General features: G+C 45.3%; 1 long non-coding RNA gene across 1 annotated transcript; it reads right to left on the reverse strand.

Annotated features, from left to right (window-relative positions):
* Positions 1–928: 928 nt before the first annotated feature.
* On the reverse strand, positions 929–17,331 carry LOC144305674 (uncharacterized). Its single transcript, XR_013372682.1, has 6 exons — positions 17,224–17,331; positions 16,473–16,539; positions 15,316–15,403; positions 15,051–15,188; positions 2,519–2,598; positions 929–1,337 (listed from the first exon to the last, which is right to left on the reverse strand). It is a non-coding gene; the product is annotated as an uncharacterized LOC144305674 (long non-coding RNA).
* Positions 17,332–18,094: the final 763 nt, after the last annotated feature.

The raw sequence follows: 18,094 nt of genomic DNA on the forward strand, positions 1-18,094 counted from the left end.
CGCTTTCTCCAGGTCCTTTTGATATTTTATTTTTAAGATTTTATTTATTTATTCATGAGAGACACAGAGAAAAGGCAGAGACACAGGCAGAGGGAGAAGCAGGCTCCATGCAGGGAGCCCGATGCAGGACTCGATCCTGGGACCCCAGGATCATGCACTGGGCTGAAGGCAGACACTCAACCGCTGAGCCATCCAGGCGTCCCATCCTTTTGATACATCTATATTTTTTTCTTTTTATATTTTAAATAAAATCTTAGCCCACACTCCTCATTGCCTTGAAAAATAGCACCGGTTTTCTTTCCCTGGTTTTCTTGGGGAATAGGAATGATAAAGTGTGAACTCCTATCACCTATGAAAACTTGTTGTCTGAGGATCTTGGCTCAGATCTGTAAGCACAAGGGATTTAAACAGTTTTTTTTCCTGATGATTCTCGTGAGGTGGCTTCCCTGAATTAAATTTCTGAAGCTCACTCACAGTGGCACCTTGCCCGTGTGGGAATAGTCTCAACGTGCCACAGGGGAGAGGTAGACTCAGCTTCCCTGGGAGGGCAGTGTGAGAGCATGCTGACCCCCGTGGCATTCGGCAGAGGGGCTCTTTTATTTCCTAGCTCCGTCAAATCATTTAATCTCTTCAAAGCTTTGCTTGCCTCACCTGTAAAATGACACTGGAAATGTCATCTGCCCCACAGGGTTCTGGTGAATTGTGAGAACATAGCTGTAGTACCACGCTGCCCCTAGGCCACGGGGCACCTCGGTGTCAATTTAAAAAAAGGCCACCCTCTTGGCAGAGGCTACCTTTCAGGAGCACAGCCAATCAGGGCAAGGAATTTATTTATTTATTTATTTATTTTAATTTATTTATTATTTTATTATTTATTTATTTATTTATTTATTTATTTATTTATTTATTTATTTTATTTATTCATGAGAGACCCAGAGAGAGAGGCAGAGACACAGGCAGAGGGTGAAGCAGGCTCCATGCGGAAAAATTATAAATAAATAAATGACAAATTTTAAATATAAGTTGTCTGACCCCTTATCTCCAAAACACAAGAATAGGGCATTACAACATAGGTAAGGATAACATTATAGACACTCTCCCCACAACAAAAAGGAGGGGGAATGGTGGTAGAGGAATGGGAATCACTGCTACCCAGAGAACTTGAGATCCAGTAGAGAACGTGCTGGTAGTATGTTGATCAGAATTCAAGGCTTGGGAAAGATTCTTCAGGACTCTTGGCTCCACTTTCTAGGCTCTTGGTTCCGCCTTCGGAATTATCCTGCCCATAGATGGTGGCCCAACGCCATAGCTGAGTAGTTTCACAGGCTACTTCTTCCCTGTAAAAGTTTAGGATTCCTGTTGTGAGATTTCAACCCTTAAATTCAAGCTGGAAGCATTTCTGCCACTAGGATTCCCTGAAAAAACTTCATGGTCCTCCCATGGGCAAACACAGCCGTATGTGAGGGAGCAAGGCTGGCAAGGGGCACCCCAGGCTGACATCAGCTCCCATTCATGCCCTGGGCTGGGCGCCCTCAACAGAGCCCAACCCCCAACCTTAGCAAGTGAACCAATCTACTGGCACATTTTAGTTGGGATCCGTGACCTGTTATTAATATCATTTATCACATTTAGTCACTCAGGATTTGTTAACTGTTGTCACTATTATTTGCCGTATGTTCATCAATTCCCAGAGAAACAGAGCAGCCTAAGAGGACCCAAGATTTTACACAAGGAACAAGAAACTCAGGAACAAGTTTCTGAGATGATTGCTGCCTGGGTGCTAAATTCCTTGGGGCTGGTTTGAGGAGAAGAGGGAGGGAAGGGAAGGAAAGGGTGTTGTTGCTACAAGGGGCTTGGGTCAATGAAGCTTCTCCCCAGGGCTATGTTTTTGAATGCTCCAGGTCTGCTTGGAAAAGAACATGTGGATGGAAGGGGTCGAGGTCTACAGTCAGAAAAACTGGCTTCCACTTCTGATTTCCTCCTTGTGTTTGCCCTGAGATCAAGGGACAAGACTTCAAATCTTTAGTTTCCTCATTTAAAAATCTGGGTTGTGATCTCTCTCCTATGTATGTTACAGGGTTGTGAGGTTCAACCGAGATAATTTATGAAAAAGCACCAAGTTCTGCAAGACAGGGTAAATGATGGAGACTGTCCTTTCTCTTCATGTATTTGTAGGTTGGCAGAGGCAAGGAAGCAGGTTTTTTACTTGCTTTCCCTTTTCCAGTTGAATATCCTGAGCCTTCTGTATGGACGTTGGCCTGGGTGGGTATCAGATGCTCTCAAGCATCACTGGCTGGACCTAGATGGACCCATAGGGTCAGGGCACACTTTGAGGTTGTCACCTTAGCCTTTCATGGTGCGTTCTGGAGCATCCTTTGCCATTGGCTAGTGGAGACCATATTTGTATTTCCTGTTCTGCCCAAAGAGTCAGACTTGTTGAAACCTATGGTTAATTTGTCATATCTGACATCTAGATTTGATGTGAATTCCCAGAAACAACCTTAGGGGAAACCCTCACCTGAACTCTCAAACCCTCTTTTTGCTTCTCCACTGCAATATGCTCATGTGTTCACAAAGCTGGACCATCACCACCAAGCCCTGCAGGAAAAATAACAATTGAATTACAGAGAGAGTGAATTAATAACTGATCTCCATAAAGTCTGGCTGCATCCACCACTGAGATGCCAAGAATTGATGACTTCACTTTTTTTTTTTTTTTCTGAAGCAACTCCTAAAGTGCACAACTGGGCACAGTTCCACTGGGAAAGTAGATTAATCAGGAAGACAGAGGTGCCTGGGAGACGCTCAGATTTAGAATTCAGATTAGCTTCAACTTGGATTTGTCCTTTTTCTTAATGGATGTTCTTCTTATTTTTCATGGACTTGGGACACACATATCCTTTTGTGCCAAATCTGTCAGTTTTTCCTGTATAGCAGGAAAAGTAAGAGGTGATCCTGTATTTTTAGAGGAAAATGGAAGCCTGGGGAAGATCAGCAATTTGCTGGAGGCCCCAACGGACACAAGAAGCCTCAAATAACATTTATCAAATAAAATGTGTGGGTCAGGATGAGTAAGAAATTAGCAAAGATTCAGCCGCCTTCTTCCTCTGCCTTCCATCTTCTGGAACCAGCGAATGAGCTGATTAAGCTGGGGTGTTAGGAAAAGACAAGTTCTTCCAAGACCTGAATCTGGCATCCTCTCATGAGGGGCAATTAGCTCCTGGAAAGCACAATGATGATCAGAGCTGCTGAGTTAAACTTTAGCCCTGGACTATGAGAAACACCAGTCATCTTCCTTAGCTCTAAGTTAGGAAACTCTCTACTGATACAGGGGGCAGTTGCAATTGGAATCCTCATTTGAATATCCAGATACCTATGGGAAGGTGATGATGAATTGCCCTCTTTCATTATTACAGGCTAGAAAAAAATAAAATAAACCAGGAGGAAGAATTTTTTAAGTCAGAGGGAAACAGGAAAGTTTTGGACACAAGTGGTCTTGTTGTGCTCTAGGTTGTGAATCCGAGAAACCACCAAGGACCTGACACTGATGCAAGTACACGAGGGTTTATTTACAAGCTTGAGCTTGGGTCCAAGGATACTCCACACAGCAGAACGGGGGTTTGGACCCTGAAGTGGGTTACAGCTGGGCTTTTTATGGGCTGGTCTAGGGGATTTTCAGAAGGCGTGGAGGAATTTTTTTTTTTTTTTTTTTTCCAATTCCAATATGGGGGAAAGGGTGGGGGAGTTTCTCAAGATCTGATATGGGATTCTCTGCCAACGGCATTCTGAGCTCTGTTGTCTTTCTGGTATGGGATTCCCTGTTAAGGACATTCTGCAGTTTTTCCTGTAAAGTTCAGCTCTTATTCCCAGGGGCCTAAGATGGCTGTACTTGTGCTAATGCTAAACTTGAGGTGGAATGGCCTTAATTTTCTCGGCCTCCACAGTCTGATCTACAAGGTGGCCTATAATTCCTCTTGGCCTGTGTTTTCATTTCTCTTTTCTTTTGAATGTCATTGTATGGACAATACTCAACGTGCTGAGGCAGCGAGAGCGCTCAGAGCAAGCTTTTACATGTGCTGGAGCAGCCAGTCCAATACCACACATTCCCAGGGAAGGCACTGGTGTTCATACGGAGTCCGAGCTGGGTTTACCACTGGGACTATCTGAGAGAAAAGATGGCTGGGTTGAAGGGACTTTGGGTATTTGGTTATTGAACTTCTTTGCCTCTGTTTCTGGACCTGTGTTTCTTAACTGAAAGTGATTTTGCCCCCTAGAGGACATTTGGCAATCTGGAAACATTTTGGTTGTCACAACTGGGATTGCTACTGGCACCTAGTGGGTAGAGGCCACGGATGCTGCTGCACATCCTAGGAGGCCCAGAACAGTCAGTCCCCCGCAGAATGATTGGGCCCAAACTCTCAATAGACTCAAGGTTGAGAAACCCAGTCCTGGAACAGTGGGCGAATCCTTTTTTTTTTTTTTTTTTAAGTTTTATTGTATTTATTTATCTGAGAGAGAGAGAGAGAGAGAGAGCACAACCAGGGGAGAGAGGGAGAAGCAGGCTCCCTACTGAGCAGGGAGCCCGACTTGGGGCTTGATCCCAGGACCCTGGGACCATGACCCTAGCCGAAGTCAGACATCCAACCAATGGAGCCACCCAGGTGCCCCCAGTGGGAGAATCCTATATTCTTTTCTAAAGCAAACAAATCACAGAAGGATCACAGTACAGTTTGTATCATACTGGCTTTACTCAGATGAAAGAAGACCTGCCTATTTCTATTATAATAATAATGCTGTGTAACAACCACTAGACCTCAGTGATATACAGCAATAAAAAAATATTTTTATCTATTTATTCATGAGAGATACAAAGAGAGAGGCAGAGATACAGGCAGAGGGAGAAGCAGGCTCCATGCAGGGAGCCCAATGTGGGACTTGATCCTGGGACTCTGGGATCATAACCTGGGCGGAAGGGAGGTGCTCAACCACTGAGCCATCCAGGTGTCCCTACAGCAATAAACTTTATTCCTCATGAGGCTAGAGGTCAGCTGGGCAGCTCTGCTAACCAGAGCCAGGTTCAGCTGGCCCTGACTGAGCTCACTTGGGTCTCACTTTGGCTGGAAGCTTGGCTGGTCTCTATGGGTTCACTCTTGTGGGCTGTTGGCTGGGGTGACAAGGGTGACTGGAGCATGTGGTATGTCAGCATCTAGAGGACTAGCCCAGGCCTTTCACAGGCTTTGTTAGTGGCAAAGCTCAAGAGAGAGAGAAAAGCATGAGAAGCCCTTGAGGCTAAGGCTGGGAACTGGCTCATAGCTTGCACTATACACTATTGGCCAAAGCAAGTTACATGATTCAAGGCACGTAGAAACAGACAATGTTTTCTTTCTTTCTTTTTAAAAAAAATTGTTTTAGATTTCATTTGTTGGAGAGAGAGAGAGAGAACACAAGTTGGGGGAGAAGCAGAGGAGAAGCAGATTCCCGGCTGAGTAGGAAGCTGAACATGAGATTCAATCCCAGGACCCTGAGATCATGACCAAAGGCAGATGCTTGACTGACTGAGCCACCCAGGTGCCCTGAAACAATGTTTTCATGAGAAGAGCCGCAAAGTCCATTGCGAGGGGCAAGGATACAAGGAGGTATGAAGAATTGTGTGCATTTTTACCATCAATCTACCACATGCTTCTTCTCCACTTCTAATTTACACTTAGGCCTCAAAGTTCAGTTGAGCAGTACCTTCTTCAAGAAACTTTACTTGACCCCTCCTTTGTCCTCCTGTGTGAATTCTGGGCTGACAACCCTCAAAGCACCCCTCCTCACACTGTGCCCCAATCCTGGGCCCAACCATTGGCCAGCCCCCTGATAAATCTCGAGCCATTTAGTAATCCCTGCCTCCAAGAACCATGAATGAGTATGTAGTTTCCTTTCTCCGTCTGTGTCCTAAATGGTCTATAGATTTGGTTGTAGACCATGGAGTTAAAGAGCTTGAGTTACGGAGTGAGAATGTGTTGGTTCGAATCCTCCCTTTGCCTCTTACTAGGTCAAGTCAAGCAAGCTAACTAATCTCTCTATTTCTCTGTACCGTGAGGATAATAAGATAGTAATAGTGCATACTCCAGAGGTTTCTGAGGGCAAAATGAGGTTATATAGGAAAAGTACTTAAAAGAGTGGCTGGCACGCAGTGATCTTCAGATGGTGACTTTAGTTGTAATGTTTCAACCCAGCACCCAGTTTGTAGAGAATGGTGACTTCATTCATTATTAATTCATTACTTACAGGTAGACATGATACTCTTGTGCTTCTCCTCATATAAGAGAGCATCGCACATCACTGGCCACCTGACCGCTCAGAGGCTGAATTCATGTTGCTTCTCTGGCTGGTTCTGCATGCCTGTCAGTCACTGGAAGAGCTAATCGTTTCCTTCTCCAGAGGTCACTAGAGCTGAGAGAGTCAACTTGCCACCAGGGAGACACTACTCCCAGGGTGGAAGGAGCCCTATGCCTCCTGTTCCTACAAGCCTGACTCATCATGGAGACGCTGGCTGGGCTGTTGGATTTCTACAGATCACAGGGATAATGAAGAGAATTGTGTGGGAGGAGTTTTGAGGAAGCTCAAGAGCTGAATTCAGTGTTTCTGTAACATTTTGGGAACTGTTAAAATAAGACACATGTACGATTTCAGACAGACTTTTAAATGGCAGCATAAAACAACTGCTTCTGCCATAGTCTGGGCTTGTGGGTTTTATATCCATAAAAAATTAGAAGATGCCTCGTGAATAATACACTGACTCAATTCTGTGAGTCGCAACGCCCCTCACAGGGTGACTGTGTCTAACGCTTTTAATATCCTGCAAACTGGCTGGGTGTCTCTCACTTGGTGGATCTCAGCAGAAATGGAAGCCAGTAGGAGAATCGGTGTCATCAACTTCTCCCACTTTCCAAGCTGCCAAGTCAGATGGTTCTTGCCTGGGCTTGAAATTGTTCTTAGTGAAGTCTTCAGGTTAAAACTGAACATTTCTGAATCACTTATAAGAGATTCTCAGTGCCTGGTGGAAACTGGATTGTGAAAGTAGTTATCTGGGGCAAACCCAGCCCAACCTAAAGTTGCACTTTGATGAGCCACCTCCGGGAATTCACTGTAACGTGACCTCTACTGAACACCTGTGTCCATGCTAATGTTTTTAATCTTTAAAGAATGCTTGTGTTTTGTAGTCCAAAGAATATAATTTAGCACTGATGGTACAGGTTTTTAAAGCACATTTAAATAAACATTTCTGGAGGAGTTTGTCTTGCTCGCAAAGTAGGTATTTAGCTCTCTGAAAGCAAGGGCCAAGTCTTAAATCTGTATTATTACTTCTACAATCCCTGGCACCAAGCTAGACACACACAACACCTGATTCCTCCCTGTAAGTTGTCACAAACTAGTAACCTACAAATTTGTTTCATTCATGGTTTTTGTTTTGCCTCAGTGCAGTGGTGTAAAAGGCAATGTAATTAGGGCTATGATATAAGCAGTGGAGCATACATGTTATATCCCTGGCCCCTTCCTATGTTCACATGGTCTTCATGAGGAATGTGAGTCTCCCCTACTCATTTGCTCAGAATTTTCTTCCCATTTCTCATTCCCTGTGTAGTCCTGCTTCTACTGCAAGGTACAATTCTAGTTGCATCTTCCCCATAAACCCTTCCTGACATGACACCCAGAGAGCCTCTCCCTCTCTGAGCTCCATTGGCACTGGCCTTCAACATACTTCATTTATTCGGTAGCTCGTACATACCCTGGTGTTTCTGCTCTTCTATGTAGTATTTATCCTCCCTTGCCAGTTGAATTGGGGATTTTTTGAGCAGACTGTAATACCACTTTTTAATACCAGCCCCGGTTATGTCTTGTATGGAGCAGGTGCTGAATATGTGTTTGTAGGCAAGGGAGAATGATACTTCTAGAGACAGTCCTTTATCATGGGCACTTTGCTGGGAGGATTTAGCCAATCTTATGGCCATATTGCCCTTGTCCTAATCTCTATTTAGCATTTGATTATAATCATGGATCTCCTTCTACTTTTTATCCTTTCTCATCGTCAAAGAGGTCTTTTTTACTTTTTACCCTTTTTGATAATCATCAAAAGCCACCTCCAAACCAGATTCTTTCCCTTTATCCTCTCCAAGAGACTCCATTTGTTTGTTAAGCATCTGCCTGCTTTCTCTTAAGCTAGCTAGATGTTTTCCTGAATTAGTTCAGTTGCAGGAGACAGACTGTAGCAAGAATGGTATTAGACACATCTGGTAGTGTCATGTTCCTTAACAGGTAATTATTCAGCACCTACTCTGTGCATTGCGCGGAGTAAACACTATGAGCAACTCATGCCTCCTGCTTTAAGGAACTTTCGGTCTAGTTGGAGAAATACTACACACGTGCATGAAATGCATACGTAATTCAACCAACTGAGCCACCCAGACACCTGACTGTTTAAGTGTCTGCCTTCGGCTCAGGTTATGATCCCAGTCCCACATCACTGTGCTCCCTGCTCAGCAGGGAGTCCTCTTCTCCCTCTTCCTCTGCTCCTCCCACTACCCCATTCTCTCTCTCTCTCTCTCTCTCTCAAATAAATGTTTTTAAAAAAATTATTCGATGCTTATGAAGAGTACTAAAGTATCAGTAAGAGCTATGAATTCCAAGGAGGGCAATGTCTCTGAAGAGTAAGGAGAAGGTTTCAGAAGCAGGTGGAGTTAGTTCTGGGTCCTGAGTATGAGTAGAATTTATAGAGGAGAAACTGAACAGGGAAGATTCGCCAAGAGGGGACAATATATAGTGGGAAGACCTGAAGTTTTGGACTCACATACAACCCAACCCTTACTATCAGGTCACAAGTCTCTGAATTTCATTCCTTATTTGAAAAATACCTTGTCGCATTGTTGTGAGGGGTCAATGGACAAAGTATGAACATTTCTGGTGTAGCGTCTGATATAATAGGTGACCAATAATTGCTTGTTAGCCTTGTAGCAACTGTCAAAAGTGATCAAAAGAAGTCAGTGGGACTGGAGATGGGACCATCTAATTGGGACATAAAGGGAGTGATGGGACATGAGGAGGGAGAGTCAGGCTCCTTGTTAGGTCACCTGTTGGGGGGCTTACATGTCTGGATACAGACTTGCGCTTTAAGCAGTAGGTGGTAGGTGGGAATGCTGAGGGCAGCCATGATTTTTTTTTTCTTTTTTTTTTTTTTAGCAGATTTTGTAAGTTCCTAATTTGGAAAGTACGCAGGCTGAGGCACCGGAAGTAGTGGGTGGCAGGCGAGGGCTGAGTCTCTGACTCTGCTCATTACACTCATGTGAGTGAGGTTTTGCCTCCAACAATTTGAGAAATACGTAAAAGACTGTTAAAATAAGAAAATCCCAAAATACTAAAATTCTGAAATCTAAAATCATCTAAATCTGAAATACTTAATTTAAAATACTGAAAATCCTTGAGGACCCCAACAACACTCTTCAGAGCCAGTAATTCTGAGCAGTTCCTCTTTGAATCATTCAACTATGTTGTATTCCAGGAACCCGGCATGGTAGTGATTCTCTAACTTTGCCAACTATAGTTTGGAAACCAACTATAGGCAAAAGTACTGATTCACAGCTGAAGCTTTTTTTTCTCCAGCTCATCAGTATTAAGTAAATAATAAATTTATATGCAGCTGTTCTTGGTGAGTAGTGTTTGCTGGTGGGACCTGCCTATACATGTTGCCAGTGCTGTGTTGTTCTCAGATTAACACTTAATTAACTAATCTTGTTCCCGAACCTAAGTGAATGGCTAACCTACCACTGTGGTGAGTGGAGCAATGTGAAAAGCATTTTGCAATTTATATGCATTCTGCTATTTTAATTCATTGCTTCCAGTCCTAAATCATAACCAAAAACTATGTTTATAGACCAAAGGAAATGAACTATCTTATGTTGCCATTTTTCAAGTTAGAAAAAAGTAGCCAAAAAAGTAGATCAACAGGCCATATTGGAGTAATAGCCTGATAACCAGAAGGCACATTTGAGTTGAAGTCCCTGATGAAAAACTGCTAACTAGTCTGAAGAGTCTAGCAGAGGTGTCAGAAGGCTTTTCACACCCACTTGGTCAAAGCTCATTCAGATAATTTTAGGCCAATAAACATCTATGATTCCTGGCTCGGTCCCCTTTGTAGAGGGCTAAGCCTTCCTAATCTAAGAAATAAATATAAGCAAGGGTTCCTGGGTGGCTTACTCGGTTCAGTGTTGGCCTTCGTCTCAGTTCATGATCCCAGGGTCCTGGAATCGAGTTCTCCATCAAGACTCAACATCCCTGCTGAGCAAGGGAGCCTGCTGCTCCCTCTTTCTCTAACCCTCCTACTTGTGCTGATTTGCTCTCTTTCTGTCAATAAATTAATAACATGCTTTAAAAAAAAAAGAAATAAATATAAGCAGACTAAAAGGGTGCTTACTCAGTTGTGATATTGGTGACACTTGACATTGACCTTGAAAGGAGAAGGGCACTTATCCTCTTGGAGAGGGGCAACATATGCACCCACTTGACAAGTCTATAGGTGTCTTAACTTGAGTCTAATTTTATGTCACTCCAAGAGATGCTGATTTGACTCTGCCCATTCATGTTTATCACGGATGGGCGTAAGTATGGAGTATTGTAAATAAGACCTGATGTCTTTAATAAAAGCCTTAATCAAGGTTATCTGGATTCATTGAAGGCCAACTGTGTACCCATCCTGCGTCGAAGACTGAGGACATAAGGACAAATGTACACAATTCCTACTCTTAGAAATTGTGATGAGGGATCCCTGGGTGGCGCAGTGGTTTAGCGCCTGCCTTTGACCCAGGGCGCGATCCTGGAGACCCGGGATCGAATCCCACGTCGGGCTCCCGGTGCATGGAGCCTGCTTCTCCCTCTGCCTATGTGTCTGCCTCTCTCTCTCTCTCTGTGACTATCATAAATAAAAAAAAAAAAAAAAAAAATTAAAAAAAAAAAGAAATTGTGATGAGCCATGAGATGAACACATCTCATGTAGGGAATATCTCAGCATAGCATATGCCAAATAGTAAACAGTGGCGTAGTCAGTGCTGTTGGGTTTTACATGGGAAGCTTTGTGGTGTATTCAGGGACAGTGAGTGTGTATGGACTTGACTGGAGTTGAGGATTGAAAGCAGATAATGTTGGCAAATAGTTTGCAGCAGAACTGGGGGGGGGCGGCGGGGCGGGTGGACTTTGGTAACCAGATCACTTCAGCTTTGCAGGCAACTACGGTCCATGGAAAGCCTGACTGGGGACAGCCAACTGCCTCAAATTTAGGAGGGTAAACCCAATGGCAGTGTGTTGGGTAGACCAGAGTCAGGGGCAACAAGGCCGTTACGAGAGCAGAAATAGTTTAGATGGCAGCAGACAGACAAAAAGCCCTGATGGGGCTAGAAAGACATGTAAGAAGAATCATGAAGAAAAAAGCAGTTTTTGCTGCTTGTTTCCTCTTCAGTTGGACCATGGTTGCTGTCTTTGTCAGTTTGGCCCATTTTAATAAGACTGGGGGCTTGGAACAGCACTCTTGTCTCACAGTTCTGGAAGCTGGGAAGTCCAACACCAAGGCACCAGCAGTTCTGGTGTCTGGTGAAGGCCCGTTCTCTGATTTACAGACGGCCGCCTTCTCATTGTATCTTCATGAGGCAGAGGGAAAAATCTGCTCCCCAGTTTCTTCCCATAGGGGTTCTAATCCCATCATGGAGCTCCACCCTCATGACCTGATCACCTCCCATAGGCCCCACCCCAAATACCATCCCCCTGGGAGTTAGGATCTCAACACAGGAATATTGAAAAGACACAAACATCCCTGTATCCCAGTTACCATAATTATTAATACGTCTATCATACTCTTCTGCTTAATTTGCAAGTTTCTTGAAGATAATGTCTTCAGAGGAGGTTCTGTTGGTGGAATTAAATTGTGCATTGCCTAACATGTTGAAATTCAGTTCTTCCCCACACAGATTATTATTAATGAAAATCTGTTTAACTGTTCTCCAAGATGTACCAGCTAGGAGTCTGTTTGGGATTTCAACATTTTATGCAAAAGGTTTATTTCCTGACATTGCATGACGTTGAATAGAAATTCTCCCCCTACTTCTGCCACACACACACACAAACACAGAATCAAAATGCTTATGTTTGCCTAAAAAAACCAAAAGGGGTTGCTTAAGGAAGCAAACACTTCCATTTTGAGGCAGAAACCTAAAAAACTGTGAAGGGTGTTAATCAGTTTCTCAGGCTTTTAAACATTGCATCGCATTTTGTTTTTCTGCTTTTGAAATTCATCAGACCTCCAGCTTGGGGATTTCTGATCTGTAGAAAGCTCTTTAACAAACATCCCCAACACCCTTTTAGACAAATACCCCTTCTTCAGATGCAAGAATGGAAACTACTTTCTATTCTGGAAAACGTATGGTGTTCTATTCTTTGAGGCTGTTGTAACTGCTAGTAGCAGTCTCGTCCTCAACATTGGTGGCTCTTCACTTAGTCTGCCCTCTTTCCCCAGAGCCATGTCATGGGCACGGGGGCAATCTGGGAGCCACGTCGGATACTAATTGGATACTAATTGGGACTGCAAAGCTTTCTTACACTGCTTACTTGCCTAAAAAACAAACAAACAAACAAAAAAACCCCAACTGCTTAGCATTTTAAGAGGCTTTATTTGAGAGAGAGCACAAGAGTGAGCATGAGCTGGGGTGGGGGTGCAGAGAGAGAGGGAGAAGCAGACTCCCCACTGAGCAGGGAGCCCGATGTGGGACTTGATCTCAGGACCCATGAAATCATGACCTGAGCTGAGGTCAAACGCTTAACAGATTGAGCCCCCCAAGTGCCCCCCCGCCCCCTGAATCTGCTTATTGTTCCACTTTTATTCATTTCACTGCATCCACTTTTCACACAGGGGATAGAATATTCAGCATGAACTCTGAAGCCAGAGCAAATCCAGGCGGTGACACTTGTTAGAGAGATGATGGCGGTCAGATAACTTCTTGGACAAAACTTTGTTTTCTAATTTGAAAATGGGGATTAATCCTACCTACTTTCCAGGAATTTGTGCGGATTAAATGAAATGGCCTTGAGGGATGCAAAGCACCTGGCATACAATAGTCTCCGTGAACATTAGTTTCTTTTCCTTATTTGTTAAGTATTTGTTTCTGAGCATTGTAGTGCTGAGGATAATGCAATGGAGAGAGAGAGAGAGAGAGAGAGAGAGAGAGAGAGAGACAACCCCTGCTGTTCTATGTCATTATGACAGTGGTTCTCAAAGGGTTCCCCAACCAGCAGCAGCATCAACACCCATCTCAGTTTCACTCCATTAGAGGCTCGAGGGGTGGGGCCCAGCAGACTGGGCTTCTGGGTGATTCTGATGCCTGCAGTTCTGGGGTTCTGAGAGCCTTTGCTTCTAGATAAAGGCCAGCATGGTGGGTTTGTGGCTGTATGACCAGGGAAAAGGTAGGGGTGTGTGTGTGTGTGTGTGTGTGTGTGTGTGTGTGTTACTCTTTATTAACATCACAAATACAGGGGCATCTGGTGGCTCAGTCAATTAAACATCTGCCTTCCCCTCACTCAGGTCATGATCTCAGGGTCCTGGGATCCAGCCCTGCATCGCATCATCGGGGTCCCTGCTCAGCGGGGAACCTGCTTCTCCCTCTCCATCTGCCTCTGTCCCCCGCTTGTGTTGGTGCTCTCGCTCTCTCAATTTTTAAAAAATTTTAATTTTTTTTTTAAAAGATCACAAATACATTCAGCTTAAGGAAATGAGCCATGCAGGTGGAATTGGAGAGTACTGAAATCATTTAGATTTGGTCTTTGGTGTCTGATCACATTATTTGTTCTCTCTCTTTGTCAAGCCAAAGCCCCGGGGACCAGGAGTAAATAGAGTGGTCGGGGAGCCCCTGAATCTGGCCTCAACAGTCTCTGTCTTTAGATAAGGGGGAGGGCTTTTCTCCCCCGGGAGCAGGGTGGAGGGGGCCAGATGTCACTGGCACGGGGAGCCACCCCTCTATCGGATGATTTTTAAATCTAGGTCATCTCACCACCTCCCCGTGGCTCTGCAAGAAGACTTTGAGCTTGTGTGCCACGGGCGGGAAGGTCACCAAAGCCTTGACACCGAACGCTTTTAGCCCCATCTGAGCAGCTATTTCTGAACACGGGGCACTCGGCTCTAACCCTTCCGTAGTTGGCGTCAAAACGACAGCAAAACAGACGCAGAGACTCCTCAGCGGCTGGAGATCTGGGTCCCTGCGGGTCACGGGGTCACGGGGACCCGGGGACACGGGGCCTCTCCAGGGCCGGGCTCGCGACTGGGTGGCTTCTGCCCCCTTGCGGGCAGCCCCCGTCACTGCACCCTGCCGGCTCCGGCCCTGGACCGTGCGCAGGGCCCTGCGGTGAAAGGAGGCCTCGCTTCCCCTCCTTCTTCCCACCTCCTTCCCTCACCTTCCTCTTCCTTCCTCCTCCCTCTCACCTCCTCCCTCCTCCCTCCCTCACCTCCTCCTCCCCTCCTCCCCTCCTCCCCTCCTCCTCACCTCCTCCCTCCTCCATTCCTCCTCCCCTCCCCCTCCCCTCCTCCCTCCTCCCCCCTCCTCCCCCCTCCCTCCTCCTCCTTCCTCCTCTCTCCTCACCTCCTCCCTCCTCCTCCTTCCTCCTCTCTCCTCACCTCCTCCCTCCTCCTCCTTCCTCCTCTCTCCTCACCTCCTCCCTCCTCCTCCTTCCTCCTCTCTCCTCACCTCCTCCCTCCTCCTCCCCCCTCCTTCCTCTCACCTCCTCCCTCCTCACCTCCTCCTCACCTCCACCCTCCTCCCTCCTCCCTCTCACCTCCACCCTCTCCCCTCCTCTGTCCCCCTCTCACCTCCACCCTCCTCCGTCTCACCTCCACCTTCCTCCCTCCACCCTCTCCCCTCCTCCCTCTCCCCTCCTCCCTCTCATCTCCTCCCTCCCCCCCTCCTCCCTCTCACCTCCTTCCCACCTTCTCCCCCTCCTTCCTCCTCCTCCCCCAGCCCCGCGCTTCCAGGGCCCACCTGCATTTCCATCAGCTCCAGGCTGATTTGTAGAAGATGTGGCTGTTACCATCAGCTGCTGCTGCAGGACTCAGGTGTTCCAAACCGCATTTGGTGCAACTGGTCCGATACTGTCCATACACACGGCACGCTTCAGGACTGTTTTACAACATACATTTTTTTTCAATATGAATTTTAAAATAGAAAATTTTAAAAGATATAACAATTATACAGGTATTATGTTGGCTTTAGGGGAAAACATCATGCCCACAATCCTATCACTTACCAATATTCTGCTGTGTCAGCGGTTGGGTGGCGAGGAGTGGGTGAATTGGCCACATTGTGGAGGAAGGCCTGTGGGACTCAGGGCTGAACTGGATTTAGGGTGGAAAAGAGGCATCGGAGATATTTGCCTTTCAGTGTCATTCACAGCTTTTTTGTTTTGGGGGAGAGTCTTCCTAAGTATTAGTTTTTTTAAATGTATTTATTTATAGCAAATAGTTACTATTCCATTTCATTACCAGAACAACTCACTTGCTGGCAACCTCATCTCTTCCAAGCAGAGGACAAGACATAGCTACCATCCAGTGGTATGTTAGTTCCAGGTGTACGATATAGTGATTCAAGATAAGCGTGCTCTTTAATCCCCTTCACCTGTTTCCCCCATCGCCCCACATCCCCCTCTGGGAACTCCCAGTTTATTCTATAGCTAAGAGTCTGTTGCTTGGTTTGACTCTCTCCCTTTTTTTTTTTTTTTTTTCTCTTTGTCCATGTGGCCACCAACTTTCTTTCAGAATGGAGGGCTTGCCTGTCAGAAGAAGGCTGGTTTATTCTTCTCTCATTTTCATTCTTTACATTAAAATATTTATCTTGGGGGTGCCTGGGTGGCTCAGTCCATTAAACATCTGCCTTTGGCTCAGGTCATGGTCCCAGGGTCCTTAGATCAAGCCCTGCATTAAGCCAAACAAAGAGCCTGCTTCTCCCTTTGCCCATCCCCTGCTCTCTCTCTTTCAAATAAATAAACATCTTTAAAAAAAATAAAATGTTTAACTTGGGCATTTTTTCCTCATTCTAAACCTTTGTGGAGGTGTTTTTTTGCTTGTTTGTTTTGTTTGTTTTTAAGAGAATAGCTTTGGTCTGTCTCCAGGGGCAGAGCCTCCACACAGATGGGATTAAACCAAGGGAGGATTTTCAGTATGTTGGAGGAGGACAGTAGGTGAGGGAACACATAAGGTTAGAAATGGAGACCCTCGTTTGAATCCTAGCTCCGCCGTGCAGTCACTGTGGGGCACGAACAAGAAATTTAACCACTTATGGTAGGTTATTTCTTCTTAAAAAATGGGGAATATAGTAGCTATTTCACTGAGATGTTATAAGTATTAAATAAGTAACCACATAGGAAAGTACCAAGATGTGGTCCTGGTCCCAAATATGGGAACTTACCTACTGAGGTCTCTTCCATCTAGATTCTCAATCCCTTTTCATACCTGTCTTGTCCTCCAAGCAGTACCTTAAGGACAGAGATTATTTGTTTTGCGTCACCAGTATGTAGCTGAGGGTGAGACACCTGCTAGATGCTCAAGACAGGTTTGTGAAACACTCGAGGGTACAAAGGGATGTCCCCATGGTTGGCACCAAGTGGGATCTTGGTCCACTGAGCTGCATCTTCTTGCTCTTGCTCTTTCCTACTCATTGTGTCATTTGTCTTCTGCTACTTTCCGAAGACTCTGGACTTGGGGATAATTAGATATACAGCGAAGGTTATACTGCTGGTACCAAAATAGGAGGTTCCCCTAAGAATTCACAGTAGTCTTATTTTCCTAAAACGTATTTGGCAAGGAGACAGGGGCGTTCAGAGCATTCTCTTGCCTCACCCTTTTGAGCTACAGTCACTGATGCCCACTTCCCCATAACTGTGGTCACAGCCTTCCAATTTCCTGCACAAATCTGTGTCCAGCTGTGGGGTTCACTCACAGACTCAGACCTGCCTGGGTCTGTGCATGGATCGGAGCTAAGGATTGTGATGGGGGGGGGGGAAGAGAAATGGATTTGAGAAATAATTTTACAGGGTAGTATAAGCAGAACTGGTTAACAGATTGGAAGTAGAGGGGAAGGAAGAGAGGCATCCCCAGCTTTCTCATGAGGGCAACGGGCAGTGGCCGCCAGTAAAATCCCACTTAGATTGGGAACTTACCCACGTTCCTGCAGGATGGGGAGCAGGTTGGTGGCAGGTAGGACAGGATATCCACTTTGCACAGACTGAGGTCCCAGCGCAAGGCTTGGACGCAAAGCAGCCTGTTTCAATTCTGCTTTTTCTTAACTGGAAGAGAGGCACCTCCCTACCCCCAGTCTGGCTGATTAGAGGAACCAAATTGAAACGAGAAGGGAAAGGACATTATTCATGAGCCTCATAATTTTGAAATATCTCTGATCTCGATTTCTATAGCTGATCTATCTGAATCTGTTACCGTATTAGGTTCACATCTGTGTACTAGCCGGCGTGCCTAGAGTTACTGGAAACAACAATTATCATGCAAAAAGGAAATCCACTGCAAATCAACACTGTAATTTTTAACTGCCTACCCCTCTTCGGGCTACTGTCAGAAACCCCCCCCTTGGTTTCTCTTGATGTTGCATTTCCATATCCTGGGGACCCTCAGTATGGTGGTCACTAAGGCATCTCATGGTCCTTTAGTTTCTATTCCTCAGGAGGATGACGGTGTAGCTCTTTGAGGTGTCACTGGGGCTTTCTGGGGTGAATTCCTTTTATTACCTTGTGGTCCACCTTTTAAAGTCTGACTATCCCAAATGCTCAAAATTCAGTAAAAATGAATTCAGCTGTTTTTATGTAATGCATTCAGAAATTAAAAACAAAGAAGGCAGCAGCTTTGATCTTAGAAGTACTATGTAGTATTTAAAAACATCTTAATTTAAGTTCAATTTAGTTAACATGTAATGTATTGTTGGTTTCAGGGGTAGAATTTAGTGATGCATCAGTTGCCTACAACACCCAGTGCTCATCACGTCACGTGCCCTCCTTAACGCCCATCACCCAGCTACCCCGT

Source organism: Canis aureus, chromosome 3, assembly GCF_053574225.1.
Source record: "Canis aureus isolate CA01 chromosome 3, VMU_Caureus_v.1.0, whole genome shotgun sequence".
Classification (NCBI taxonomy): domain Eukaryota; kingdom Metazoa; phylum Chordata; class Mammalia; order Carnivora; family Canidae; genus Canis; species Canis aureus.